At 37.4% G+C, this 27847-nt stretch overlaps 1 protein-coding gene and 2 long non-coding RNA genes across 6 annotated transcripts in view; 2 read left to right on the top strand and 1 right to left on the bottom strand.

The window, feature by feature from the left end:
- Positions 1 to 12414, bottom strand: part of LOC126832201 (uncharacterized) — a 46428-nt gene extending 34014 nt beyond the window's left edge. For 2 of the 4 annotated variants that reach the window (XM_050562913.1, XM_050562918.1), the window contains exon 1: positions 1315 to 1458. The gene's annotated coding sequence lies outside the window, so the exon portion shown is untranslated. Of the gene's footprint in view, positions 1 to 1211; positions 1286 to 1314; positions 1459 to 12262 lie in introns of those variants that run through there. The other 2 variants (XM_050562917.2, XM_050562916.2) reach the window with 2 other exon arrangements.
- On the top strand, positions 3618 to 10490 carry LOC126832203 (uncharacterized). The gene is made up of 5 exons (XR_007684590.2): positions 3618 to 3706; positions 6082 to 6147; positions 6298 to 6357; positions 8875 to 9072; positions 9686 to 10490. It is a non-coding gene; the product is annotated as an uncharacterized LOC126832203 (long non-coding RNA).
- A 2063-nt stretch (positions 12415 to 14477) lies between the features above and the next one.
- On the top strand, positions 14478 to 17549 carry LOC126831993 (uncharacterized). The gene is made up of 3 exons (XR_007684463.2): positions 14478 to 15426; positions 16384 to 16501; positions 17410 to 17549. It is a non-coding gene; the product is annotated as an uncharacterized LOC126831993 (long non-coding RNA).
- Positions 17550 to 27847: the final 10298 nt, after the last annotated feature.

Below are 27847 nucleotides of genomic sequence, written 5' to 3'. Positions count from 1 at the left end.
AGGTATCATCTGAATCGAATAAAAATTATGGTTTCTAGATGATCCACAAATATTTCCTATTTTAGTGTAAATGGGTATGTAAAAGACACCATTCTGTCCGACCAATAACGTCTTATGTAAACAATGCACGCGCCATTGAGCCAAAGATTGAGGCTGCGTGATGTGACGTCACATGTCGAAAGTAGTCATCTTTCACGGAGTTATTAGAAGACTTTCGTAATACCTCTGTGAAACAGATTGCCCATTTCATTTCAGTGTTGTCTCTTTATGAAGCTGAGGGAGACAGAAAACACAGAGCAAGTATATATAGAACTGGTATCTGTCATACAATATGTAATAAAAGATCTGTTCAACTTTACGTACCAATGTTATATAGTCACAACTAAAAATAACCAAAAGAACGATTAATAATTAATCATGCTTGACCCTACAGCTCGTCTGTTTACTATAGTTATAATAAATAAATAAATACATGTCTAATAAAAACTGAATGATCGTGCTTTACGTAAACCATTAAATCCGACTTTATTTCATATTTTACAAACAAGTCCATAATTCATAATATTATTATATACAGTATGCTAAAAGGACAGAACGTAATGCAATAAAACGATGTCATTACATGAACCCGACGAAGGTCAGGTCAAGGTGATAGACTGCACTTTTAAAGTAATCTATACTAATATTTGTGACTGTCGTTTGTCTGTCTGTCTGTCTGTTTGTCTGTCTGTTCGGGGTTGGCGGCTACACTAGGTCTGCCCCGAGTCTGAAATTTGGGGTATAGGGGTAGCTCGGATCGGGGAGTAACATGACCCCCGAGCGAAGCCGGGCATTCTTCTTGTTTCATATAAAATAGTGAGATACTGGGTGATCCGACCAAGCTAGCATATGCGATACCGTATATAAAGGGGTTGAAATATTGTTAAATACCAACTTACCCTCCACGACACGTGTCCCGTCAACGTAATAGTTTTGGGACAACCATTTTTATGATAATTTTAATTTCTGTGTCTAATGCGAGATCTGATTCTTCTCGGTCCACACCAGGATTCGAACCCACGACTTTCTAGTCGCGCCCCTAGAGAGATGCTAATGCAAATAATATAGCTGTTAAACAGTGTATAAGGGTACTTGTAGGTACACGCCAATAACCACACGGATGTACCTGCTGTACCCTTTTGATTCCAATTCGAAAGATTGCACACACTTACCATGTCCGGTACCATTCTTTAAGAGGTTCTTCGGTAGTCGAGAACCCAGTACCATTGAACACTCAGTTTCAAAAACAACAAATCAATTTTATATTTAACCTACCTCGAGATCTTTAGTCTAAATGACTTTTAAATTACTAAAACATTGATCGTGAAATACACACAGCAGAACAGCGTAGTAAGTGTTACAAAATCCGGTTAGAGTACCAATTAGTATACGTAAAACAAAAATCTGGAAAAATCCATGTTATATGTCCTGATGACCGAGCCTATAACAATTGACACTTCACTTGTGAGTCTATATAACCCATCACCTGTGATAGGCACACAAACTTCCTTGTTAAAAACTGAATTGTAACTGACTGGTAATAATAATCCATGACCACAAACATTTTGAGTGGGTTCATGGGCGTCACACATTTACGGGGGGTCCGACCCCCCAACTTTTTTCGGGGGAGGGGGGGTCTGAATATACTCCCCCCCCCCCAAAAAAAAAAAAAAAAATAAAAAAATTACATTAGGGTTAGTTAAGATTCTATCTGTATAAAACCTGTACATATCCCAATATGGTTTACATTGTTAAAATAAAACACAGAGAGAATCATCCTTGAAACATGTGTGAAGTGAAAAGTAACTGTGTTCCATAAAATTGTCTTTAGTTAATTTTTTTCTGCCACTTATCAGAGTGAATCGCATGTAGGTACCCAAAACATTATCGCCTAAACCAAATATTTATCGCCCTCTCAGTCAGCCACGTAACCATAATACTTTGCACGCAGTGGGCCAATCAGCAAACGAGTTGTGTAGACAGCATGGCCACATGGTGTTTGTTTATATTTTTTAGGGGTTTTAAAATAGGGTAAGGGTTAGGGGTTAGGGTTGCGGACCCCCCCCCCCCCCCAATATATATTTCACGTCTACGCCTCTGTGAATGTTATGCAAACTTAAAATACAGATGTGACGTCATCCTTTGATGTTGGAGTACCATTATTTCAAATAATCGTACGGGCAATGTACCAAGCGTAACTTGGTAAAAATATTGAACTCGAGTGACGTATTTCATTGCAAAGCACGTGCAAGTGTCTGTATTTTAAGTTGTTTAATGGTCTCGAGCTTAGGACATTGCGTAATATATTGTAAAAACATTCGGGCCTCACGGCCCACATGTTGTTACAATATATTAGTTATTTTGCACATTACACTTCTCCGTTCTGCATTTTGCATAATAGACAAATGCATAATAGAACTTGGCATATTAGAACATATACATTATATTGGATCTACGACGAAGCTCATTTGCATACGGAAAAAAGTCCGAACTAAGTATGTATGTAATGTAGAGAGTGGGGGGTTTGGGTGCCAATGATCTAGCTCGTGCGTGACAAGGACTAAGGTCGCCTGCCCAACCGCGTAGAATTTCTGAGCGTGGTCCCCATTCCTTGAACTGTTGAAGGGTCCTTCGCGCAAGCGAATTTTTTAATTATAATTGCACCATAAGCTAGTCCCGAAATTAAAACACAGTTTTTCTCTTTCTTGCAACTAGAACATCAGTTAGTTTAGGTATGCACATTCCATCGCCATCTTTTAAGATTCGCAGTAACCTCTGATACCGGTGATATCTTAAATCTTGTTTTTTTTAATCAAATGTGAAATAATTGAATTTGTGTACATTTTAGGATGGATTATGCCTTGGTAAATATCATATATTTCGAAATATGCAAATGGCGATCAGCGGTTTTAATGAGAACATGAGATTAATGAATCATAATATTATGAACTTAATGAATTATTTTAATGTGGGCATGAACATAATGAATGATATTAATGAGACCATGAAATTAATCATTGGTATTAATAGGAGCATGAAATTAATGAATGATATCAGTGAGACCTTGAAATTAATCATTGCTAATTAATTGGAGCAGGAAATTAATGAGTGGGAGCAATTGTTTGACCCTAATAGTCTAAAACGGTGACTGTCGCTATTGACTTGCGGACGTGACCATTGACCTATATAACGTTTTTCTCTTTGACTTTCAAACCTTTTCCCTTCTACCCCATGTGCATGAGGGGGGGGGGGGGAGTGGCCGAATGGTTAGCGCGTTGTATCATAAGGTCTGTCATTGAGTCAACTGGCGTGTTTTCGATTCCCCGGTTGTACGTGACAAGGAGTAGGGTCGCCTGTCCAACCTTGTGGGTTTTCTCCGGGTCCTCCGATTTCCTCCCACTGCCAAAGTTGAACTATATGTTAGTCCCGAAATGACCTAGTTTGAGTCCAGTAGACGTTAAACCTCATTTATCTCTCTGTCTCGATATGCGTCTAACCATGCTATTTATAGAATTCAATCAACTCAGTGTTCCGTAAAAATAACTGCGCTCTAAAGAAATGCACCCAAGCAAGAATATCACTGGTTGCTCGGGAAATACATGGAAACCGTGCAGAGAATATCGAATGTATAATTATGTACATACAATGTTGAAAAGAACATCAATAGGTAAATATATATTTTGTTAGACGTGTTTTTTCGAGCCAAACATAAATTGCATCACACAGAGCAGCTAAATAGCACACGAGGAAAATAACACACCCAGCTCACGGTCATTGGAAGTTATAATATGTATAACAGTGTTGTCAAATGAAGGAATATACAAATATATATACAGATCACGCTTCACTCAACATGAAAACAAACACACAAACAAGGGAGATAATTCACAAACGCGACACACGAAATGGAGGCAGACCACCATTAATTTCTCCATTGACTTCAACTTTTTCCCAAATTTTCGCTGGGCTGAATGCTTTTCACTACAGACAGAGGAACAAATGGTCATGTCTTTGCACTAAAATTTGTATGAGGTTGACTACCAAAATTTTGAGATACACAAACTTGAAGAAGCGTACTAAAAACATGTAACTAGTTGCCGTACATATCACCGTAGCCAACCTCATAACCCCGTTATCCTTCCGCCTCAAAATCATGAATATTTACCAAAACGTGGCAGAAAATGTTATTTCAAACCCTCTTCATCCATTCTAGACCAAAAAATCAACCAAAATGGGCATGCAAAAGGGCAGAAAAGAGACAGAGAGAGAATTGCTATAAATAGACGAACTACGTACCGAGATGGTGAAATTTAATGGTGGTCTGCCGCCAAATGGGCGCAAACCACAATTGATTTCCCCGATTGACTTCCACATTAATTCTGTCTCTTTGCCCGACACCAACATTTCTCCAAATTGTCATTGGGCTGAATGATTTTCACTACAGATAAAGCAACAAATGACCATGTCTTTGATATGCGGTTGGCCAATGAAATTTTGAGATACATAAACATTTTTAATTGTGATGAAACCGGTTTTGTTTTTTTAGAGCATTAGGCGGTCGATCGTCGGGTGATAAAAATTCGAGCGCTATATCAAAAAATAATAATTTTTTGCCACCAAATACATCATCGATATACAACCGAAGAAGATTGCACTTCTGATATTCGAAGGTGCAATAATACTTCCGGTATTGAGTATTGCGTAATCCTGCATATTTTAACGATCGCGTACTATGTTGAAAGTGGCAGATTCCACTGTAACTATCCGCCATACATATTACCATAACCAATCTCTGCACTCCGCCTCTAAATCGTAAATATTTACCAAAACCTGGTCGAAATTTTAATTCCAACCCTGTGCATCCATTTCAGACCAAAAATTCAATAAAATTGTTAAAATTTAATGATGGTATGTCTCCTAATGGGAACCATTTTCGTAAATGGCATACAGATTGATCGTACGTAACTAAAGTTCGAAAACTACATGGTAGCTAGCCGCAGAGAGCTTGTCTCTGATGTTCAGAATGACAGATTGATACGACACAGAAATACAGAAATAAATAGATGGAGAAATAGATGGTGTTTAACGTCCACTCGACACAAACTAGGTCATTTCGGGACTAACAATATTAAAAATACATGGTTTAATTTTATTTCAATAATTCGCTTGCGCGTAGGGGTCTTCAGCAGTGGGAGGACCGGAGAACCCGGAGAAAACCCATGAGGTTGGACAGGCCATACTTATGGAAAACGACTACTGATTTATTTAGGCAACGTTTCAAAGAGTATGCTCTCAACGTATTACTACTGTTAGTGGTTCAGTGGGTAAGGCGGTGGCTCACTATTAGGATGTACCGGGATCTATCCTAGTGATGAACAGGAAAGTTCTAGCCTGGTTTGCCCATAACCTTGGTGTAGGACGGATGACCTGGCAAGGAATAGCATTATGTCGTTTGGACGGAACAAAAAAAAACCAAACCCAAAACGATGGGATTAAATTAATAGTAAGTGGAAATCCTGTTGCGGGGCAAATTTCCGTCATTATTAGATAATATTGTATTCAATTTAACCTTAGTCTGAAATGAAATGAAATGGGATTAACGTCCTACTGTTCTGTGCCGACTGGGATAATAAAGGCGGACATACGCCATACAGTGTGCTATGAGGGAAATTTTGCCCGGACAGCGGCACTTCGGTCTACTTTTATATGGAATTCCAATTGTCAAGGGTACTTTTACGTGCACGCCAATATGTACACAGGACCTTGTTTTTTGTCCCGTCTGAACGACTATACGTTGTCTCTTGCTAGGCCCTCCGTCCTGCATCAGTGATATGGTTGTCCATTGCCAGGAACTCCGCCCAAGTGGGAACCACGCCGGAAAATCCCGATGAACTCTCTCGTCATCACGGGGATCGAACACGGGACTTCTGGTTAGCGGTGCCAGCGTCCTACTTACTGAACCACCGTGGCTCCGGAGCAGAACAGTAGAATGTTTAACACCATTTCATTTGATTTATATTTTTTTTATATATATAAATATAGTACTCGAGAAGTTGCAAGACATGGCGGAGTTTAACGGGAGAACTGTCACACTTGTGATTTTTCGAAGTAAGTAAAACACGTTTCTGTTTCTGTATACATTATAATACATAGCGAATTATTTCTAGAAGCCAGTGTTAGCGTATAATGATTTGTCGTCGACAGTTTGACCCGATAATTTGTCGGGCTATAATTGTCAATATTTTCTTTCTGTTTCAGAGTGGTTTGCAATAGTTTACACTGTTACTGTAATGCTATGTGTTTCTGTTATAATTTGGGGTAAGTTGGTTGCTTAAGGTAGTAACTAGTGGGTGGTTCCACAATTGATAACTTTCCTCTTGCCTCCAACCACACTAGTTGGTGGTTCTAGGGAATTCCCATGGACAAGTTTTGAAATCACATTGTCCCTCTTTGTATACGTAAAACTTTATACCGGGTAAAGAAATGGAATGGGGTTTAATGTCTCGGCATTACAATACGTCGGCCATTGTGAGACAAGAATATTGTAATCTGTATTTCCATGGTTACGTTTGTCATACGAGGTAGTAGACTCCTATCCGGACAGAGACGTTGTTTCCGTCGTCTCCTTGCCTGTGTCTTTCTGTCAAGGGTTCTTTTCGTACATACCATCGAGGGGAATCTCAGCTTTTAGTCCCATCCGAACGACTTGGCAGACTTTTATTGACAATCCACTGAAGGTTGGGTTATAACTCCCCAGGACATTCTATGGGAGAATTCAGTACACTGACCACTAGACTGTCACGCCCAACCTCTAAATACATGTAATCGAATTAATAATTGTAGGACTCTGATCACTAACCTGTAAATAATCTAAAAAAACCTATTGGACTATGATCACTATATTTTGATAGAAATTCTATCGCCAAAACTAAGATAAAAAAAATCTGATCTAGTTGGGATGTAACAAATAGATCTATCGAAAGACCACAAGGTTAATACGTACAGCCAAATTTAGAGATAAACAGACTTATCTTTCAAGAGAGAGAGAGAGAGAGAGAGAGAAATGGGGTTTAACGTCCACTCGACACAAACTAGGTCATTTCGGGACTAACATATGGTTTAATTTTATTTCAATAATTCGCTTGCGCGTAGGGGTCTTTAGCAGTGGGAGGAAACCGGAGGACCCGGAGAAAACCCACGAGGCTGGACAGGCGACCCTACTCCTTGCCACGTACAACCGGGGATTCGAAACCACGCCAGTCCATATCTTTCAAGAAGTTTAACAAGCTGTGCAGGCTTGTACCATACCACAACAACCAATAGCAAACATATTCAAATATTTATAAAAATGTGTCGATATTACCCATTGGATAATATCCTATAGGTTCTATATTTATCTAATTATGTATGCACTGTTATATGTATCTACACTGTTAAAATGGGTGTAATTAAACGCTATAAGCAGTGTTAATTAAGTGTAAACTTTACCCCACAGCTAGCTTTTTTTAAAAATTTTTAAATGTAATACCATTCCAAGGGTAACCAACTGAAAGAACTACACCTAACATGTGTAACCGATATTTATGACTAGTGATTTTGGCGTGTTCTGGATAAGCTTCAGCATTACCAGTGTTATACTGCATTTACACCAAAGGGTGTAACTATTATTGGGGAATAAATCCTAGAACAACGTTAATTTTACAGCCTTTATTGCGTTGTAAAAGTGTAATCGATATTCATGAGTACTGAACACAAGGATAGGTGAAATTGTAGCCTCTAAAGGGTGTTTGGAATGAGCTACACCTGTACAAGCGATATATTGCATTTACACCAACATTCCTCCGAATAAGGTATCAATTTTATACGGTATCTTGCGTTACAAAAGTGTTTGCGTACTCCAATTTGAGTGCTTTTTGTGTAAAATATGGCGTTAATTGCATTAGTAGCACAAGTATAACACATTTTAGAGTGTTTACTCATAACGAATAATAGTCTTCCAGAATATTATCATGTATAATAATCTTAATAATATTTCATAACGCCTCAAGTATAGATTATTTTAGCTTGTATACACTTAAAGACGTGTACATGTTCCAACTACAATATCTTGATTATTCTTAATTCAGGTGAGGTGCATAAATGAATAAACCACATTATTCAGCTAAGTTGTAAGGAGGATATGTGTATTGATTTATATTTATTGTAAATTAATATAGATTGTCTAATTGCCCAACAGCAGTTGAATTTGAATCAGGCTGCGAAGTAGCCGACCTTCTATATGTAATCTGGGTTGGACTAAACGCCCTATACTAATTATCATGTAGATAATTTCAAGTTTTCTGAACTTAGAAGTCGTTGGTTTGAAATAAATATCCAACAAAACAAATTATACCCGCGCTGGTGTAATAATTAAAATGGAAGTGTAATTTACAAAACATCCTTGAGGGGTAATACTTAATCTACACCCACGGGAGTAAACTATTTAAGTGTAACATTACACTGTCTGAGTGCATCAGGCAAGTTACACTACTGGAAGTGGCAACTAGTTTCCACCTGAATTGGTGTAATGGTCTACACTAGTTGGGTGTTATCGGTTTACACCACTAAAGGCTAGGAGTTACCCCTATTTAGGTAGCAACTAGTTTGTTTCCAGCAGAATTGGTGTAAACTACCTTATAATTTTATAACAGTGTAATCAGAGAGAAGGGTTATTCACATAGGGCATAACCTGTTCCCCAATCCAGATATTTACAAAATAAAAAGACTGTTTATAAAAATGTTTTTTTTAGATCAATTGGTCATCAAGTAAGCTTAATTTTGTGATATTTCTTGTAGGTTCCTTGCACATGCCAAAGAGTCAGAAGCATTTGCAAACATATATGATCGTATCCACAAGTTTTGGCTTTTTATGTTCATCGATCACTTTTATAACATGGTACTGTATTTTATATAGACAAGAGGGAACAGAATACAGATTTGTGTATATATTATTGAAACTAGAGTATATTATCCTGTTGGTCGTGTCCATAGTTGGTAAGCTTATATCCTATATTTCATGCTTCCATTTTGAAATGAAACAAAATGGGGTTTATCCTCATATTGTTCTGAAGCAGTTGGTTGTACGTCATGCAATATTTCCACCTTCTGTCACGAGTTCTTTTAAGAGCACGCCAATGTATACATGTGACTAAGACGCTTTTCCTGATAAGCAGTACCGGATTATTGTTGGGGGATGGGGGTGGAGGTGGGGACGGGATGTAAAGTGGATTGCGAATAAGATCAAAAGTTCCGTATGATGACCGATATATTCTAATTTAGATTTGAAAATATAAAGGCCACTCGCTGCACATTCATTTACAGGCATCATTTATAGTCCGCCCATGGTGTTTTCTGATGTGCACATAGCTAGTAGAATCAGAGGTTACACTCGTACACGGCGAATACACGATTTAAGAAATACTAATTTCAACACGGGACTTTCTCATCTTGCTGAATTACAAATACATTGCATTGTTTTTTCTTGTCTTTCAAACTTGGGGGTAATTCTCCGACTTCTGTCGTAGTGGAATGGTTCCTGATAAAGGTTGCGATTTCTAGTCAAACGTTATTACATATTACTACAGCCAGTCATTATGTGTATTTGTAGGTGCCGTGTTCACGTATCAAAGATGTGTTATTTTTAACTCAATATATGAGACTAACAACCTTCAGTGTTTTAAAGTTTTAGACATTTTTACCAGCGCCTTGGTTTTCATTGGTTTCTATAATATATGCAAGACGACCCTTTTGTGTGGTCTGTCTTATATTGGTTATAGTTGTATCCAACCATCTGTTTACCATGTCGAACAATTTATAGTTAGACATAAATGACGTAGTTGTCAAGTCAATAAACTGTGAAGTCATACCAAGTCAACTAAACGTTGGAGATATACTAAGCCAACTTAACATGTGTGTTGATGACGATAAGAGAACACCATTGATCGTTTTCTATATAAACTGTGGTGTGTTTTTTATTGCGCTCATACCACTCAGAGCTTATATTGAAGAACTGATAGGACGCTAAAGATATATGGATAAGCCACTGGAAGCCGACTGAACAATATTGTGTAAATTAACAACTGGGGAATTGTATTAATAATAAACTGGGAGTATTTTATTGTATAAATAATAAACTGGGTGTATTTTATTGTATAAAATGTAAACGGGTGTATTTCATTGTATAAATAATACACAGGGCGTATTTTATTAAAATATTGTATACATAATAAACTATGGTGGCTGATTGGTATGTCGTGGTGTCGCCCTTCATAAGGCGACAACCCGACATTAAACACCATTTCCAGAGTGATTCCTCTTTGACGAAAAACCGTGGCCCCCATTTACATATTGGCGTGCACGTAAAAGACCCCCTGACAGTTGGTATTCAGTATGAGAGTAGGTCTTAGCGCCGCTATCCGGGTAAAGTTTCCCTCATAGTACACTGTATAGGGTATGTCCGTCTTCATTAACCCAGTCGAAACAGTACGAAATGGAGTTTAACGTCCTACTGTTCTGCCCCGACTGGGCTACTGAAGACCGGCTTACACCATTCTGTGTGTTATGAGGGGCATTTTGCCCGGACAGCGGCGCTACGACCCACTCTTATATGGAATTCCAATTGCCAAGGGACCTTTTACGTGCACGCCAATGTATACACGGGACCTTGGTTTTTCGTCCCATCCGAACGACAGCTGTCCTTGCCAGGCTCTCCTTCCTGCACCCCTGACAAAAGGAAATCCCGCCGGAAAATATTGATGAACTTCCTTGGCCAACAACCAGGGCGAACCCGCGACGTCCAGGCTAGCGAGCCAAGCGTCTACTCACTTAGCCACTGTGGCAGAACAGTTGGACGTTAAACCCCATGTTATTTCATTTCATTTTCCTACTCTTCCGAACCAGTCGGACTATTGAAGATAAGCATACGCTATGCAGAGTGATATGACGGAAATTTCCAATGGACCATGGCATTTCTTCATCGAATTTCAACTGTGAAGGATTGTGCACACCAATGTGTACATAGAAGGTTGTTTTTTTTTGTCCTCTTTACAATACTAGACACGGTTCTTTGTCCTGTGTACTGCACTGCAGACATGGAGAAACCGTGCTGCAAAATCTTGGGGAACATAATCCTGGGGAAGAATATGGCCGATAACCCTACACCACGACACCCCGACATCACGACACCACGACACCCCCGACATCACGACACCACGACAACCCGACATCACAACATCTTGACATTTTAACCCGAGAATACGACATTTTTACGCGACATTACGACATTAACCTATGTATATTAAGTATTTTATACATTTTCATCAAGTGAGAATAAATATGTTTTGCTTTTGTAATTATAACCTTATGTAAATTGTGATTGTAATTATAAACAATGTATTTATATAAGTCTGTAAATAATTTATTACAGGAAATGGATTTATTATAAGCTCCGACTTGTTTTCAGATCCCATAATTAAATATTGTCTCTTTATAATATGTAAATATTGATCGAATAAATATTGTTAAAAAAAAAGTCGGGGTGTCGGGTTAAAATGTCGGGTTGTCGGGTTGTCGCCTTATCAAGGGCGACACCACGACATCACGACATGATACCAATCAGCCACCATAATAAACAATGTGTATTTTATTAAAATATTGTATACATAATAAACAGGGTGTAGTTTTTTTCTAAAATATTGTGTAAATAATAAACAGTGTGTATTTTTATTAAAATATTGTATAAATAATAAAAGCGGTGTATTTTATATAAAATATTATATAAATAATTAGCCTGCATTTCGATTGATACTATCGCTGAGATAAGGTCAAGATTAATAAATAGTTTCCAACCCCTTTCCCATCCCTGGGCCCCACGTCAGAGTTTTACTCTGTTCAGGCAAATTTACCATATTAGGGTCGCGTGCCACCAGTTATGACATTAATCCAACACAAACCCTAACATTGTATTGAATTTTACTGGGCTATTCCCCTTTCACGGACGCCACGTTTTCCCGCATCCCCACACATATTGTTTCCATGACCAGTAACTTTACTCACAGTAAAGTAATTTCACTGATATATGTTCATTTTTCAATATTTATTGTAGAATTATTACAGCAAACAGGTCTTCTCTTTATCTAAATTTTACATAATGCATCTTTAACAATTAACATAACTAGATACTCACCTAACATGTATATAGAATCATAACTCAATCTGATTAAAACACAGATCCTATTTCGTTTCGTTTTTTATAGTTCAAAATTTCGTTTTACTTGTCTTTACTATTTCTTCAAATCTGTATATAAATGTATATAATAAATAGGGTTAATAAATTGGAGTTATATTCCTTTGTATGGTTGTCCGTAACACTGAAATGCTAAGCCCCACTTCTATACGTGTATTATTAAATTAAGCTCTCCAACATAGATTGTTGTTATTGATTAGTTCCCTTAAGAATAATTATGTAATATGTTCACTATGAAAGTATGATATCTGTAATGACCGCCCTTTCTGTAAATCTCGCATAGGATAAGGAAGACCATATTTGTGTTGATTGCATGGAAGTTTTTCGTGGGTTTCGCTTTGGTTTGGAGTATGTAAAAAATTGTAAAAATGCCACGTTGTATTCAAATACACAGATCTAACTTCTTGAAGGCTACATGGTGTTTCTACCCTATGATGTCTCTAGGAACGCCGAATGATGTCTCCATTAACACTGAATGATGTCTTTAAAATCTAAGCGCACTCCCTTCCTTTATGCATCAGTGTGCTATGAGGGTAATTTTACTCGGGCAGCGGCACTATGGCCTACTCTTACATTCAATGCCAACTGCCAAGCAAGGGCCCGAAAATCCCTCTCTGGCCATTGCTGGATTGGCTTCTGATACTTGAGCTTTTGATGGAGTGCGTCTATCCTTCCCGTTCAATCAAATCCATCCCAAGTACAGCAACATGACAGCCCTTCGTTTAATTTGGGGTCTTCCCTAAATCTTTGGACAGTGATTTAAGATATTAAAGACAGTGGAAGTATTGTTCGTCTCCAAACAGTATTGATTACACTGTATCCGTTTTGATAGCCTCGTTTGTCACGCAATTAATTTTTCTGCAATATTCTGCTATGCACTGGTTAATTTGGCGTAGTAAAATCGTGAGTCATGACGTAACGTCATGTAAACATATTTGGTCCAATTTGATATTGTTACGCAGTTAGCTATTGGTTGTTAATCGGACTATTGACCAGTCATAATTTGGAACAGAAATTTGCTTCCATTACAGCTGTGTTAAGTGGATTAGGTATAATCATACTGCGAGGAGTATGAAAAAACATTATCCTCAGCCATAACAAAGTTGAAAACCTCATGTCTACTATTGATTCCCCAAAAGCTAATTTCTTCACCTCTATGCAAATTATTTAACCCCTCCCTTCTTTCGAAAACAAGAGCGTCGCCCCCGAGAACAGAGCAAGTTTTTTGGTAATCTATTGCTTATTTAGATGAAAATGTTTTGTTGTTAAAAATTGATACCGTCTGTATGGATAAAAAGGGACCAGTCGGCCACCGACCCCCCCCCCCTTTTTATCCATACAGACGGTATTAATTTTTAACACGACAAAACATTTTTTTATCTAAATAAACAACTGGCGCATTTAATAGAATACCGAAAAACTTGCTCTCTGTTTATTCCAATATCTGTTAGCAGAACTATTGTTGAAATGGAAATGTTCAGAATAACAAAATAGAAAATCGATCAATATCATTGTTTACACATTCCTATAGAAACATCAGACTTTATTGTTAGGATTTCTTTATTATCCAGTCACTCAGTATGGTTTCTTTTAATTAAAACCTCGCAACATTTGTTGATATCTGTTATATAATTCTCATTTCTGTAGATGCTTGTCAGTTGACCAAGGTTGATTCCCCTGATTGTCGAGATTTATGTAGATTGTTGATTCGATAGTTCCATAAGAAAAATGGCAATGTATTACTCACCAGAAAAACTTTATATCTCGATTCCCAAACTAGGCAAAAATATGTTCTTTACAACTTGAGCAATTATACTAATTTCTTGTAGGTTAAGAAATTGAATCATAATGTATTAAAATTTACGTGCACGTAGGAATTTCTGTAAAAGAAACCAGTCTGACCTTCAGCGTGGTGCTGGAGGTTCAACGTCTGTTTTCGCAAGCCGGGATTGGGCATGGTCCAACTTTCCTTCGCGATTCTATTAAACTCTGGTACTAATAGCAAACACAATAAGGATCATGCCTGGTTAATAGAGACTATAGATATAAACCACAAGAGAAATAACAAACTGTAAGTGAGTTAAAAGGGTCGCCATGGTATCGATTATTTGATTGATTTTATAAATACAATCAAGATCTAACTTAATATCCATGTTTGCCTCCCGGCTCTATTTATTCTTTATTGAAATCAACATAAAACAGATGCATTAATAATCGGGACCGGATGACAAAAGAAAACTGCAGGTACGGTGGTTCCAGTTCTGCATTCATGTCACACGGACATCATCGTTAAGCCATTACCTGGATCTTATTTAAACTACTGACGGGATCCTTTCCGATTTTATCACCTACAGTTTCCCATCATTGCGATGTTTATAGAGTTTTACTGACTATATGGTGATATCATGAAAGCAACCACGTGACTCGTTGCCTTGGATCTTCGTGTAATATAAGCCATTCACAAATCTACGTTTCAGTTTTGATCATCCAAAGGTTCCAGTCTTAAACGTGGATTTTTACAAACTGCTTGTGTGGTGGTATTATTTAAGCAAAATATAACTCGCTACCTTTATTCTTGGCGATATTATTAAGCTACCCACGGGACGACGTTTCAGTTTTGGTCGCTTGCTGATGTTACATGTAAACCATGTATGCTTCGTGAATTCAGTTTCTGGCAGAGATAGATCTATCATCTACGACGAGATCATCAAGAAATATTATATTCCCAGAACCTTAAAGTTAATCTAGATGCAAGAAACCACAATGTGATCTAGAAGCATTGGTGAATAACACATCACCGGAAACGGGTTCTAAAACTTTTCCCGGTGCTAGCTAATCTGTGATTTGGAAGCAGTGTTGTGATCGACGGAATTTGTGCAAGGGAATAATGATAATCGTTCATGGTTTAAGATATCCCCAATTTCGTTTCATGTAAAACTTTCAGTCAATTGACCCTCCTGTTTGAAATTTTAAGTTGCCAGTTCCAGATGATGCCGACTAATTATAAAATGGTTTTCTTCCATTACCTGTCATTAGGATTACTCATAAGCGTTTTGTTTCAGTGTAATGTAGTTTTATCTGAGGTGACTTCTGAAGATAACCAGGTAAATTTTATATTGTATTATGATGAAAACAGACAACAGAAACGATCTCTTGTTGAACCAGTTCTGGTCTCGTGAATACAGGTTGTGACGGATGTCATGTTCCATGCTGGACATACGTAAATTGGGTAGTTGGATGGGCGGATGGTTAGCGCGTGCGCGTTGCATCGTTAGGCCTGTCACTGAGTCAAGTAGCATGGTTTCGATTCCCCGCTTGTGCGTAACAATTAGTTGGGTCGCTTGGCCAACCTTGTGGTTTCCACCCACTGTTAAGCCCCTCCCCCCTCATACGTAAATTACCTGTCCTTTGCGAAATATATGCTAGAATTCCATTTATCTTTATGATAATCTGTTGTTTTGTAACCTTTCCACGAGCAGAAGGCGGTTTGTATTTTCGTCCAAATTCACAAGGGCCTATCACTGTATATACCTGCATTTTTAAGGCAGTGTATACTAAAATTATAGATCACAAAACAAGACAGGAAGTAATGTATTCCGCGATAGGGGTAATCTAATTAACGCGTTCTAGTAGCATACTGAAGAAAAACATGTTCCCTAGTGACCATAAATAATTGTTTTAGTTCTAGTAACCGTTGATTTTGCAAACAATTACTTATCTTTAATTGTAATTCATCGTTTATCCAAAATATAGAATCATGGTCGTAATATCCAAAAATAATATTGTTCAATGCGGCTCTACTCCTTTTCACATCTGCCATAAACACAAAGACTAATTAAACCCTTTCAAATCCATGAAATGAAAGCAGAATAAATTCTTCTCAAGCTGAGCTTATTTTAGACAGAAAGTGTATGTTTAGTATTTCAGTTGTCTACGAAGTTTCCGACCAAATGGCCATCTCTTTAACTCGCACACGCACAAGGACCATGCATAATTGATAGTGATACGCGCCTATGTCCAAAGTAATCACGAATTAAGAAAAAAAAATCAATCTCTTTCAGGAACCGAGTAAAACATCTAGTAAAAATGAAGAAGGTTTGACAGTAGAGTCTGTAGTTCTGGGCCCTTTAAGGGTGTGGCATATAGTTTTTATAGTGTGTACTGTTTTAATAGTTATAAGTAAGTATATTGTATAATGTATACCGTTGTAATAGTTATAACTAATTATAGTTCTGTATCAACATTTATAGTGATATATTATGGTAGTTTCATAATTTGTACTATGGGAGCCCCGATGGGAGCCACCGGTGCCCTTTCCATTGGACGCCAAGCCAACGACCAACGTGCCACGTGCCATATTAGTATGCGCGCCCCATAAAGCCGAGTGACGTTGGTGAAGCGCCTCATAATGAATTACATGAAGATGGGGTGCCCAAAACGGCGTGATCTGTAGGGTGCCTTATCCCGGAGGGGCGCCAATAACGGCATGTTTGGTAGGGCGCCTTATAATGACAATATATGATTGTCGGGCGCTCACGACTGGATCAATGAGGCGCTCAAAACGGCATGATTGATGGCGTGCCTCATCTCGGAGGGGCGCCCATAATGGCGACATTGATGGGCCGCCCATGAAGAGATCATAAGCGCCCATAATATAATTGGCAGGGCGCCAATAATGCCGAGTGAGATTGGTTAGGCGCCCAAAACGGCGTGATAATCTTCAAAATTCAAACAAGTCGCACTCTAACCCGATTCAGAACTTTTCCGTTTTTGTCATAAATTATTATAGATACGCTAAAGTCGTATTCCTTCCTTCAAATTTTTATAATGTTCATATAAAAATATCATAAATATCGCAAATTCAGCCTCAAAATTGGAATTTTCCACCATTTTCATAGTTCCTCTCCTCGGTGGCAAACCCTATTTTCCAAAATGTTTTGGGGAGAGAGCACCCTAGACCCTTCTGCGAAGGGAGGCGCGTTCATGGTGTGGTTCACCGTGGACCGTCAAGTGTAGTTACATCGGCGCCCCAGTAACCCCATCGGCGCCCCCTGAAACCCTAGTATATATGTCACACTATTTTACAGTGGTGGTTGTGTGTTGTTGTTTTGATTTCCGTATACCAAGAACTCGTCAAGAAATAGAAGAAAGTTACAATAAACGACGGGCTAATGCAAAATATTTAAATTATCTAGAAAAGTCGCCTTCAGGGTTGATACAAAACAACCAAAAAATTTCGAAAGGTATGTAATTACAAATACTGTAATCAGAAATACTGCAATCATCTTACACTGCAATCTATATACATGGCAATAATCAAAATACATATTCGTATACTGCATTCATCATACACTAAAATCATCGTATTATTGCAATCGTTATGTATGGAAATAATCTTACATCATCTTATACTGTAAACGTCATAATATAGATCTACTGCAATCTTTATGTATAGAAATACTCATACATTATTCCATAATGTATTCATCATACACTGCAATCGTCATAACATTATTTTTTGTGGAAATAATCATATGTCATGTTATACTGCATTCATACTGTAATCATTATGTACGACATTCATCATATACAATGATCGTCAACGGTCACCCCTTTTGGCGTTTATCTATTGTTATCTCCCTTCTCCTCCTCTTCTCCTTCGCACTTTTCTGATCTTATCCTCCGTTAAAATAACGTTCGTAGAAAATACACTAAATTAGTACAGACTTGCTGAATGACACACTTTAAAAATCAAATAAAATACGGTAGGCATCTGTCATGCGTACAATCCTTGTAACATTCATTTGGAACATATGCCATTGCATTAAGTTTTCGTCTATATATTAATAATAAATAGCGGATGCAATAGACGAGATAACTAGCTTGCCGGGGCCACGACACCCTCCTTTTTCTTGGTTAGTCATTTGTTCCAAAAAACGCATGTCTGTCGTCGAAAAAATTAACTTTGAAAAAAGTAGTTGCTGTGGACAAAAGGATAACGTTACAATATCTTCTAACGTTATTGAGATAATCTATTTCACGATTTCTTTCTATTAGAAGTAAAGAATGGTGTAGATGGTGGTCAAAAACCAGACAGAAGACCCAAACGCAGACCAGATCGAACTTCTGTCATTCATGCTGCTGATGATCAAGATTCTGGGAAATCGGATGGTGTTAGGAAACACAGACGGATAGCGTTGCAAGAGACAAACGGATTCAATGGTGCAGCAGTTGCTATATCTAAAAAGCGGCAAATAGGTGGGTAGTTGTGATATGAAATAAACCCGGGGGTCTGGATTATGGACGTCCAAAATGAAATATTCACCCCTGTCAAAGTTACTATATCATACTGTAATAGCGCACCCATGTCTGACTAGTGTGAGCCGTTGAAGATCGCATATTAATTTTTTAGCACTCGGATGAAGTACAGGGAACAAAATACAAATAGAAACCCAAGCCAATAAAAGTTACATACATAACGTAGCGATCAGGAAGTTTAAAATAAAGTGTTTACTTTATACGGGTCGTTTTCTACATACTGAGTATTGGTTATTTATCAGCTTTCGTTTGATTTCTCAGTGTATCGAATATAGACGTTTGAGAGAAACCCATGGGAGACAACTCTTATATTGCTATATTCTCGGACACGTGAAAATGAAATGTGGTTAAAGTCCTACTTTTCTGTACCAATCGGATTAATGGCGACGGGAACACTTCACGCAGTGTGCAAAGAGGAATATTTTGCCCGGATAGCAACGTTTCCGCCAATTCTTCAAATCCCAACTGTCAAGGGGTACTTTTACATGCATGTCAATGTGCACACGGGTAGGGTGCCCCGTGCAGCGAAAATTTTCTCTACTGAAAGTTGAACTGGACACGGCGAATGTGCACGCTTCAGTGGCTTGTCTCGAAGTGATTTTTGGCTAGTCACGCAGTACGATATGAGTCTATAAATAACCATCGCATGTCAAATTCTCTACACATCTATCAACTATTACAGCCGTAAAATATCTATTATTGAAGATTCTGAATAGCAGTAATATTTAACTTTTTGGTTATTGCAGCAACTTTAAAAATTACGTTCGTTTTATTTTTTAAATTGCTTTATCATTAACTATACCGTTAGGAGCGGCATCTTTTGGTTTAGTACAAATAATATCTCTAAAACACTCGGGTTAGACAAGAACATGATACTAGCAGTAATTTCATTTTACTGTTAAAAGGTTCTTAAAACAATTGTTGAGTATTTCTAAATTCAATTTCTTATTCCAGCTTTCTGTTATGTTTAGTAAAAAGTAGTCTTGATTATCCCGACCTGTCAATCAGATGGAGAATAGTCGGTGGACTGGTTAAGCGAGACCAATTTCAAACAAGCGCACATAACCTATTTTTTACTCAAAATTGCCCAGATGTTATGGCCGACACTCATAACCATTTTTCAGTCTATTATTTATGGATGGTTAAATGTTCATAGCTTATTAAGTACAACATGGCCATTTATTTAGTGACTTTTAATGTGCAAACTGATTTAAGGCTTGGTATAATTATATATAAATATTGTGTTGTAATTGTCAAGATATTTGGAGATATTTATGTATGGTGGGGCACCCTAACAGGGTGTCTCAGTTTTTTGTCCCCATCAGAACCACTAGACGCTGTTCCTGATAAGGTCCCCCGTATTTCACCACTGACAAGGATAAACCACAATGGAGAATCCCGAGGAACTTTCTCGATTAAATACTCAATACCACTCTTTTTGTAACTGAATAATATGTCCCAATCTTTATTCTGGTCAACAAATTGTTCTATTTTACAATATTCCAATTAATTGATGATACAAATTTCATCTTAACACACTAATTTAAAAAAATTGGAAAAATTCATCTAAATGATTTGAAAAGCCTGACGTAAAGCTTTTCAAATGTGACTTGGATTTAAAAATATTTTTGAACCCTCTGGACAAGTAAAATAGGATTTAATGGATAATTTACACAACAGGTAAGACACTAACACACCTAGTACTTAGAATAAGGCTATTTTTTTATTTTCTGGAGCTGTCAAGCCAGCAAGAGTGTTATTGTCCCTTTAACATCGGGGTCGATCCGAGTATCTTCAGATTAGTGAGTAGTGCGATAACACAGAGCCACCGTCTCCCGTATGAAAAGTGAATGCCAAGCTTCAAAAATCCGAAAGCTGGGAATTGAAGCTGGGAATTTACATTATAAGAATAGTATCACAATGGCCCTTTGTGTTAAGATATGTTTTCCCGAGCACAATTAGGTCAACTATTCGATGGATCTGATTGTTGAACTTGAAAAAAATAATTACAATGAATAATTTTGCAGCTGGTTTATATCGCACTCTAAAAAATCGATATCAAGAATATAGAACCAAACTAACTTATCAACCGAGTTCTCTGTGTAACCTTTGTATACTGATTGAAATGTTAATTACTGTTCAACCGGAAAGTAAAAGTTTAATGGTGTGAAAATGAATAAAATATCGTTTATTAAATGTTTACAGTTACTGATCAGAATTTCCGAATGTCAAGCGAAATATATTCTTTTCACTGTATTAACAATATTATCGACATTTTTATTCGTTATCACCTGATGCCGCGGTTGTCCAATGTGTAAGACACTGGAACAGTAACCAGGGTTCGATCCCGGCGTTAGTCGATAAAGTTCCCCCGAGCTGCTAACTGTTCGTACCCTAATCCTTGAAAACGATAACAGGATACTTATCGAAACGTCGTACTAGTGTATAATAAACTAATGATTGTTGTCCCATATAACTGTGTTTTGTTCGTACCATTTTAAAAATAACAACTAATTCTAGACAAAACTGTCGCATTCATGGAGTTACGAAGTAGGGACTATTAAGTGTAATGAAGAGTAGTATACCATGCCTCACGCACAATACCCATCGCAACCTTTTTTTCATTTATTTCGCAATATCTGCTTCAGTTTCAACATCTAAGAAGGAATGATGGGGTGTATTGATTGCTATCAGGGAAGTCGTGAAATGTGAATCGCCGCGGGGGCATCCAATCTCTATACATGAGTTAATCATGTAGAAACAACCGTCTAATATTCTAACTAGGATCTGTATAATTACACACAGACCATCATCAAATATTTTAAAGATACACAAGTTGAAATAACAAAATGATATATTGCACATACATTATTGTGCCTTGGTCGAGTCGTGGTGATTGTGAGCTTTTTGAAATGAACTCATAAATGGTAGTTCCTAGGATCCAATCTCGAAGTTTGTCTCGAAGAATCTTCGAGATTTTTCAAAACCCGGTTCTGCTTTGTGTATAGCACATACCAAGGACACGTTCCGATGGGATTAAAGACGTGGGTCTCGTGCATTAATTGGTAGTACAGGTGCAATTTAACAAAAAGTAGGCGGAATTGCCCCTGACCCGGAAAGAAACCTCCCATCCCACTGACATTGCACACGTAATCAAAGAAATGAAAATGACTAAAAATACCCATCGCTAACGTGTTTATATCTTGTGATGTCCATGTATTCTGTCTTGTCCACAGGTTTATCTTGTCCTTCTGTACTTGCTATAAGCGTGTGTTATTTCGCTGTCTAGGGATATTCTGTTGTTATTGAACGGCATCAAGGGTGTCGTCAGCAGTATGTTCAAGCTTCAAATCCCGGCACTGGTCGAGAAATATTTTAGGGATTTTTCAATTCCGATTCTGCTATGTAGGGTGAGGCGCCTTCCTAGTCGTTTCGCCATTAAAGGTGTCGTCACACTAACTTAATCTTGTTAATTTGACTTTCGTCATAAAATACAGCAAGAATTATAATCTGCTTTTACAATGGCCGAATCCCTTTAACTATTACCATTAAAACTAGAGAGACTAGAGAGAGAGAATGTTACTAATATGGCGGCTAACATTGATTTTTGCTCTTATTGGTTTCTTTTACCCTTTTATCGTTGATAAAAACAAACTCAACATTCATATTAACCCATCTTTAGATCTTGTTCTGGTAATAACGTGGAAGGCTTGTTATATCGGCTCACTGGGGTAATTTATCGCCGCCATTTTAAAGCGAAATTCCCATACAATTTTAGCCAAGTAAAAGTATAGACATATATTTATTGGAAGAGCCGTGGTTATTCTGGCACTAAACCTATTGAGTTGTGAGCAGTGCCGGATTTAGATGAAGAGATGGCAATATAAAATCTATCAGTGAGATGATCCATCACGGTTTTAGGCCAGAAATTTCCTCTGGTTTTTAGTGGTACACGAGAGGAAAACGACCACTCCTTCGGATAGCCCGTAACGCCAGAAACAGTTAGAAATCAATATAAGGGTAGGCTGTAGTATTTACTAGGGTGTCCAGTTGGTGCGGAAAATTTCCGGTCATTATCCCAGTTGGTGCGAACAAATAACAGGTGAAATCCTATTTCATTTCATCCCCCAATTGTTACAGATTATGTTATCTTCAAATTGAAAGATTTGATATACCAGACAGTACCATGATTACACTGGCTACAATTCATAATCGGTTGGTTTTGTAAGTAATAATTAGCATTATTTTCGATTCGGTTATTTATAAACTCGTCATGTTTATTATTACGTTGTTTTGTATTTCAGGTGAAAGCAAACCTAGACCAAGTACGGTGGCTATGAATAAAGTTATGAATTCTTTACCACGTGGTGTAGACAATCAGGCTAAATATTGACCAGGTAGTGTAGACAGCCAGACTAAATATTGGTAATATTGACCACATAGTGTAAATCAGCCAGACTAAATATTAATGATATTGACCATATGGTGTATATGTAAAGTGACCGACAAAATATTAGACGACCAGACTAAATATTGATTATATTGGCCAAGTGGTGTTAACGAAATATTTTCTAATATTGACTACATAGTGTAGACCGCTAGACTATAATATGTTGATAATGTTAAACAAGTGGTGTTAACGAAATATTAGCCAAGGGTGTATATAGCCATTCAAAATATTGATAATATTCTATCAATAGTTTGAATGCCAAGTGGTGTTAACGAAATATTGTGAATATTGTCTACAGGATGTAGACAGTCAGGCTAAATATTGATGATATTAGCACCGTGCTTAAAATAGCATTGAATATTCATGGCACCCATTCGAATTTTTGAAATGTATTGTAAATTCAAAAGACTTTGTATGTCGTATTGACACACAGATATGCCAAAACAATTATGGCAAAACTTGTACCAAGGGTGGTGACTCAATTTTATTACGAGGTGATAATTGACAGATGTTGTAAATAGTTCTTTCCTGGAGTTAATCCGTTCTACCACATCTCCAGACACTTATTTGCTTGTCAATTCATGAAAAACGTCGTAAATTCAAGACTGAACAAACACCCACCCCCATCCCAAACTACGTGAGGACATAAACTTCTTTATTGACCCCCGAGCCTACTCTCAGACCCCTTATTAGTCTACCCCTGGTTCAGTCTTGTTAAAATCAGATTTTGCTGTACGTTGTAATTTAATTTAATTTCAATTAGATTGTACGGCTTCATATTTTTATTATACCCTAACTATTCAGTAAACTGCAACAATCTCTTTTTTTCAAGGTCGCTCACCACATCCACGAGAAGTAAGAGAGGTCAGTGAACAACAAGATGGCGGGGTGTGGGTTGTATATAGTAACAGATTACGATTTATCAAATGTCCCCCATGCTGACTATTACGAAGGAAGTCCAGGTTGATTTGCTGGCTTCGAAACAGACACAAACAAGATTATATTACTGTCAGTGCTATTACACGTTCGGGGTGGCCTGACCAAATTCTTATACACCCTTGACCCTCATCATGCCAGTCTACGGTGGCTAGGCCTACACATATATTATAAAGAAAAACGGACATTTTTATCATCTTAACATCATGTTGTTAATTACAATTTAAATGCTGTTATATTATTTACATGGAACCGCGGTGGCTGAGTGACTAAGACAGTTGCTCGCTAACCAGGCGATCTAGGGTTTACTCCCGGGTTGGCCGAGGGGGTTTGTCGGAATTTTCCAGGACAGTTTGCTGGTCATCTAGACCAATTGTATCTCAGTTAGTGTGCCTTTCTTGGGTAGCGACTACAAGAAACTGATTCGATAGAAAAAAATCATTACATACACGTTTTAAATTATTTTCTAAATATATATTAGATATATGACACAAAATATAGAACATGTTATTTTTGATTTTATAATAATGATTACCGAACAAAACTTCTGACGGATGGGGCAACTGCTGCTGAGGGGCACGTTTCTAGGCGTCAATAGATTTGTCATTATGGTCAGAGAAACAGGGCAGCCCAATCTACGACAAACCTGTGTATTTTTTGGCTAGGTTTTATATTCAGTTTGTCTGCATTATCTTTTATGATAGCCAAATATTTGCGAATGGATTTTCGAAAGTTAAATTATGGGGAATACATTAATTAAACAAAACAACAAAAATCAAAAAATGACATCAACTGTTCGTTTTCCAGTAATTTATTTTATATTTCATTCATCAATATGCTATTTCAATCAATTGGGTTGAGATTAGAGAATATATAAGCAAATTTGAATTTAGTTGTATGGAATATAGGCCCGTCAAAAATGTCATAGTTGTGTACAACAAAATTAGTATTTTTAAATAATATATTGTAAACCGAAGCTTAACCAAAATTTTATCTTAATCAAGAGACAGGAGTTTTTTTTATATAAATTTAGAATAAAATAGAAAAGATGTCGTAATTGTTCAAATAAACATAAGCGGCTTCAATATACTACTGGATTTACATCTGGATTTTTTTTTAGTGAACACAGGGAACTTTACCAATTTAATTAAAATAGATTACAATTTCGTTTCGTTTATCTTATTTGATTTTTACTCTACATTTTAATCTAAACCACTTTCTGTGAAAAGCTGTGTTTTGTTAGTGACAATTCTATGCTTGTGATCTACCAGTCATATTATGACCTAAAGTCCTACTACTAATGATACTGATGGCGGTCTACGTTCTCTTCCACCTAGGGCGATATATCACATTGACACAAAACCCATACTTTCTTAGAAAGAGGGGCGGGGGTAGATCTACTTCCGCCAAGGACGGTCCTCTCAGGCAGACCAAACCCTTGCAAATTCTCTCCCAAACTCCCCACCGAGCGAAGCCCTGTATATCGATACAGAAAATTTGATTAGTCATTATGATCACGTGATCTGAACACCATCTTCCAAGAAAATATTTCTAAGGTCAATTTATCTCAACAAACAAATATTTAATCAGATTGAAACTTTACTACATACTTGATGCCAATAACAATAGAAATACGTTTTAACGTACATTTTATTAAGATATTTTATTAAGTAATTTATTTTATTTGTGGAGTTATATCTATCTTTATGTCTGTTTCAACCCTTTGTGTGGTTTATTGGTAATCTAATACCTCAATACGAATGCCGTTTGCATTCCAAAAGCAAATTAATTTTAATGAATGAAACACCTTTTTAGCACTAGAGGATGAACAATATAGCCAATATATCCCAGATGAAGTCCTAATTATGGCATTCATAACACCCACAATCAACAGGTTCCATCACCTGTGTTTGTCTAATTCCAGGAATTAATTCGCCGTCATGGTAACATTCGCGTAATATAATATCTCTGGATACCAGTTCTCTTTCACGACAGCATTTACAATCCTACAAGTGATATGAAAAGATAATAATACCAATTATATTGAAAATATATATATATATATATTATACTGTCAGAGTAAAATAATAATAGAAATATAAATCATGTTTATAAAAACAACAGCATAATATACACCTTCAGTGCTAAAGGTGAAACTGATGATGGAATCGATATCTCCAGAAGGCATACACCGAGATTTATAATTTGCAAAGATGTATATTTCGTACAAATCGGACCAAACAAAAATAATTGCAAATCCTCCTATTTTATATCAGGTGGTAAATTAATAAAAGTTGTTGAATAAAGACGAATTGCGATTTGCAATCCGCGCGGCGATAATATAATAATATCTAAACGGGATGGATCAGCCTTTTCATGGCACCGCGTTTTTCTGATGCAATCTTGTCGAATGAAGGTTAAGATCTTATTTTTGTGCCCCTACCGTCAAAATTAAGAAAGACAACAGCACTGCGACCTTCACGGATTTCGATTTCCAACTGTGAGAAGATATTAACGGGCTGCTAATGGTATACAGTGGAATTATTAGAGCGTTGTAAATCGTCTGAGCGGTTAATCGCTCTTGACTTCAATCATGATAGCAACCGATTTCCTATTTCCAAGTCACTTTCAGAAATTGCGAATTGAGTTTTTCAGATCAATCAAAACAAAGATCTACATTTTAAAAATTATGTTTGGAATCTGTTTTAATCTGTGGACGCCGGTATTGTCCTTTACCGTCAAATAAAACTAATGTCCTTACCTTTTTCAACCCACGATGATTCATGACACTTGGTGAAACACTGGAGACACAAACTCCCTCACACTTATTTACACGTATCTTAGCAACACAGCTTAATACCAAATCTCGCCCTAGATGCTCAACTCTTAGCTCTTTGACGATTTCTACTTCCGTTGGCAATGTCTGACACATATCGGCATGGTTAGGAAACGTTGCCGTGGTAACTAGAATCATCACAGAAAAAAACAAAAGTTCTTTGACGAGAAGACTCATATCTGAAATAATAAAAGTCATATATTTTAAATTGGATATTTATATCTACGCTATCTCTTATTATTTAAGCCCCCATTACACAAAACAAGTTCAAACAAGTTCTCAAAAACGGACTACCACGTCTTAGAAAATCGTAAAACGGGTTGTGGTCGGGGTAGAATTTGTAAATAATGTCTATAATACGACCCTAGTTCGTTCATAAACAGTCCTCAATACGTCCATTCCGTCTGTATCCCGCCCACAGACAGTTTATATTAAGCTCAAATCTGCGATTTCAGAGCAGTCCTTGCCCGTAGTCAGTTTAAACCCGACCTAACCAAGTCTACCTGGTCCCCAATACATCCGCAACTAATTTGTAACCCGTACTCCGCCCCTCACAGCCACTCCCTCCATTCAGAAACAGTTCAACTTAATGTGTTCGAACGCGCTCCTATTGCGGGTGCAAAAAAACTCGATGTGCAAAAAAACACAGCGCGTTCTCGCCATTCCTCATTCCCGTTCAACGGATCAAGCTGTGCAGATCAAGACATTTAAATATAGTACTACAGTAGCCCCCTGTGTTTCACCATGCCCACGAAGAGAAGTACCAGAAGAACTGCCCTTGAGAAAGTAGCAATATGTACTGTCCGAAGATACTCCAGCGCCTCTGAAGGCCAGCCAGATCAGACAGAAGTTGATGAGCCTCTTTGGGTCTATTCATGGACCCTGTAGATCTCCATACTTTGCCTCAGTAGATGATGATGGAAATCAGCAGAAGTCCCGGGAGAAAACCAGGACCCACATACCCATCTCACCCTTGGTAATTTAT

The sequence above is a fragment of the Patella vulgata genome, chromosome 9 (assembly GCF_932274485.2).
Source record: "Patella vulgata chromosome 9, xgPatVulg1.2, whole genome shotgun sequence".
NCBI classification, from domain to species: Eukaryota; Metazoa; Mollusca; class Gastropoda; family Patellidae; genus Patella; species Patella vulgata.
The sequence above is the reverse complement of the archived record's forward strand: the minus strand, read 5'-3'. Positions and strand labels throughout refer to the sequence as shown.